The 3947-nt window shown below is 35.9% G+C and overlaps 1 non-coding gene across 1 annotated transcript; it reads left to right on the top strand.

Moving 5' to 3' along the window:
• The first annotated feature begins 3428 nt into the window (after positions 1-3428).
• On the top strand, positions 3429-3539 carry LOC137222847 (U6 spliceosomal RNA). The gene has a single exon (XR_010942631.1). It is a non-coding gene; the product is annotated as a U6 spliceosomal RNA (small nuclear RNA).
• The last annotated feature ends 408 nt before the right edge of the window (positions 3540-3947 follow it).

Raw genomic sequence — 3947 nt, 5'->3', positions numbered from 1 at the left:
TGTCTCCAAACCACATTTTTGCCATTCACCTAAGCTCTTAACCAGTGCTAATAAGCTGCAAAATAAATAGATTTGAATTTTATCCCTTTACCTCTCCACCGCCTACTCTTGTCTGTTTTAAGTGCTAATGGGCAGTCAGCCACCCTTTAAAAGGCAGGAAAAGCAAGGGCTGGACTGTGCAATCAATAGACTGGATAATTAGCCCCTGAGTAATTGAGAGTTAACTGTCTTATATTAACTTCACCCCATTACTCCCAGAATATGAACAAGCCAGAGCAAGTTGGACATGAATATGAGAGAGCAAAAGAAAAAAGAAGGGTATTAAAGAACACAGTTCTTTACCTTGGGGTTATCACATGATACGTGAACTCTAATGACACAAAACCAAATGACAACGGCAGCCTTGCAAGGTAACTCCAAACATGACAAGATGGCCCATGAGAACTGTAAGGGAGTTGTTTCCCCTCAGCACCAAATTATTTTTCTCTTTTCTTGCTACAACAAAAGACTCACTCCAGGCTTTGGCTGTGTTCCCAAAAGACTGGGTAATTAAGCAGGTAAGATTTCCAAGGAGAAATAAATATTTTCCAGTTACTAGACACTGTCATTGGGCTTTGATTCAAATGTGTATAATTCCTGAACAGAAAACATAATGAAAGGAATGTTTCACAAATTAATATAAAGCCCAAAGGCATACCTGGCAGTCTTTTACATGAAATCATTGTCTATCATAAGCCAGGAATGTCAACCGAGTACCCATCTTGGAAAATGTTTTTCTCCTTGTAGTATTAGCACTGGTTTTACAGAAGGAAAACTCAACTTGAAGAAAAATACTTATAAAATACAACCTAAGCCTATTTTTTCTAGGTGTGAAGGCATTTAAAAAAAATAATGATATTGGTTTCAGCATTATCAGTGAAAATGGTGGCTCTTATTCAGAGATTGAGAAGATAAAGAGAAGGCTTCAATGAAATGCGTAATTTCATAGAGTGACTAATTCAAATTAGAGGTTTGGAGATAGATGCTGGGCTCTAGGACCAGAATTCCAAACTACTATTCTCTAAAAATAATGTGAAACTCTGAAAAGTAAAATGGCTTAAGAAGCTGAGGAAATTCCCCCCAAATATAATTTTAACTATGCAATGAGAATGAGTCAAGCACAGGTTGAATGAACAATTTTAGGATGTTGGAAAATGACTGAGTCATCAGTGGGAAGAATGAACAAATTTTTTCCCTTATAGTGGCAACAGGTTTAGGGTGATCATCCTACACTCTCTTGTCTGTTCTCCCTATAGCAAAAAATAAAATAATGGTTTAACCAGGCAATGGGGATATACTTAGTGTGATCACAGTTTATATGAAATTGACTTAGGAAATTTGAAATAATGTGATAAAAAATATATTTATAAATCTCATTTTATGCAAAATAGAAAATAACATGAATATCAAAGAATTAAACACATCAAGAATTGCTTAATTTCTAAGACAATGGTGAGCTGGCTGAATTTTAAATTCATCTGAATCAGTAAATACTCCTATTATGTGAGCAACACATTTTTATGTTTTGCATATAATTCAGGGTGCATATTATGTCATCATTTTAATGTTCACCGTCAGCCTGATTTAAAATCTTTTTACAGTCTTTATTTTGCAAATGATTAAGTGGCCATAATGGTGCTTAGTGCCAGAGGAAAAAAAATCCTGAAATCAATAATTTGGTAGTAAAATTTTGAGGCAATAAAATATTGAGATAAAGCCTGTGCCTGTTATCAACTTATTGTCTGTTGGATTCAAATACATCCTTCATTTCCTGCTCAATGAAAACCAGAAGGACCCTTTAAGTATTTTTTCCTTTGCTAGTTGGCATGATGTTAAGCTTTGTCAAGAGGGTGCAGGAAGGACACTGCATGAGAAAAGGGCTTTCCTTCTGGGTTCTGGTGTGCTCCTAGGCAGGCTCCTGCAACACAGGCAGCTTCTCCTGTAGCACATACTTGCACTGGCAGCACAGAAGCTTCCCTAGCACCTGGCTCCTGTCATGTATATGTGTGGTAGTAGCTGCACCCAGAGGCCAGAAGTTTCCCCAGTCATCTGCCTCAGGCAGTTTTGTAACCGTGAACATCATGGTGAGCACCTTTCCCAGCACTCTCAGAGGTAGACTTCTGACAAGTTCTAAAGGGCAGATTTCTAGCAAATTCTACCAGAGCAGCAACACAATGATTTATCTGCCATCCAGCAAGCTACATCTGTGCCATCTCTTTCAAGTTCTGCATCTCAGGCTTGGAGAGGAAATTCTTCCTTGGGTCCTTTATCTTATCCCTAGGGATAGGGGTTGTTCTTTGTATCAACTGATTCTACATTCTTCGGAATTTGCTATTATTAGCCAACTCCTAGTAACTATAATCCCCTTTATAGCTAATAATTCTTTATTATAACTTTCCTTGTTCAAATCACTTTGTGGATTCTGTCTTCCAAATGGACTCTGACTGATACAAACTATGACAGAACCACTGTGATTCTGCATAATGTTAATATTAAAGAGATCACTGTAAATATCTTAGAGAAAATTCTGAGAAAAGAAAAACAATTTTTAAAATATGCTAGAAATGTGAATATTTGTGCATTTGAAGGAGGCATCCACTGTTTATATTTATTCTTCTAAGAAATTCTCTTGAATTAGGATAATTTTAAATTATGCTAGGTCTTCAGGAACCCCTCCCTTATATGTGACTGTTCCATACACACACAAAAGCTTTCTAAAATGTCGTTGATGTCTTACGCAAGACACAATCTCACTGTTGAGTCTACAATTTATGCATAAATATAATGTTTTATAACTGCAAATATGAAACCACACACTGACCAAAATTGCAGAATGTTTAAAAATATTTTGAAATTGCAATGAGGTATGACTTTGTTCTCAAAGCAACATTCTTTTATGCATCTCTTACCAGAACCTGCATCATGCTGATCCTGTCTGTTCAGTCAAGTATCTTTTTCCTTGCACTGAAAAGGAGTCACAGGGGGAATAAACTACTAGGCAGAATGGATTCGCATCCAGCTTGCAGACCACTGCGAATATTTATAGAGTATTTGAGTATCATTAGCTGAGTCTTTTTCTCAAAGCACTGTTTTTTTTTAATATGTGATCAGAATAATACCTGAGAAAAGAAAAGTCTGTGTGTGTATGTGTTTGTACACGGACATATATGTACATGTGCTCACATCTGTGTAACTTGCCCACTGGCATTTTTCCTATGGTATTCTCAGTCTCCTTCTTAGGCCCAGTTCTGCCTTTCATCTCTCATTTTAGGTATCTTACAAAGTCTAGAACTAGACCTTTCTCTTGAAACATGAGAAATGGAAGCAGAGTTCACTTTATGAAAACAAGACAGGATCCTTCAAGAGAAATCAAGAAATACAGATAAGCAGTGCTTGCTTCGGCAGCACCTATACTAAAATTGGAACGATACAAAGAAGAATAGCATGGCCCCTGTGCAAAGAAATACAGATAAGCAAGTCTATAACTAATACCCATAATTCCTCTAACTTATCCAGAGTCAATTTCTGTTACCACCTTGTATACACATACACATGTATGCACATTCACATATGAAAATCACATTCTCCAGGATATTTTTCTTAATATGAAATATTTGCATTTACTGTTTTGTAACAGATTTTTCCAATTAGTCCACTTGTATTATATTTTATATTCAGTACCACAACATTTCAGTATCAAAAAGAGTACAAGGTAATATTAAATAACTAAAAGAGGAATATGAAATACAAAAGAATTACTTCTTTTTAAGTCTGAAAAAACCCTCGAACTAGGAATATTTATTTTCTAACAAAGCATTGTTGACCAAACAAATTGCTTTTGGCTAAGTCCCATTCTTTTGGAGGAAAACAGCACTGTTTTTAATAATTAGAATTATTGAAATGCAACT

This window comes from Pseudorca crassidens, chromosome 3, assembly GCF_039906515.1.
Source record: "Pseudorca crassidens isolate mPseCra1 chromosome 3, mPseCra1.hap1, whole genome shotgun sequence".
NCBI classification, from domain to species: Eukaryota; Metazoa; Chordata; class Mammalia; order Artiodactyla; family Delphinidae; genus Pseudorca; species Pseudorca crassidens.
This window is presented reverse-complemented; position numbering and strand designations above follow the sequence as displayed.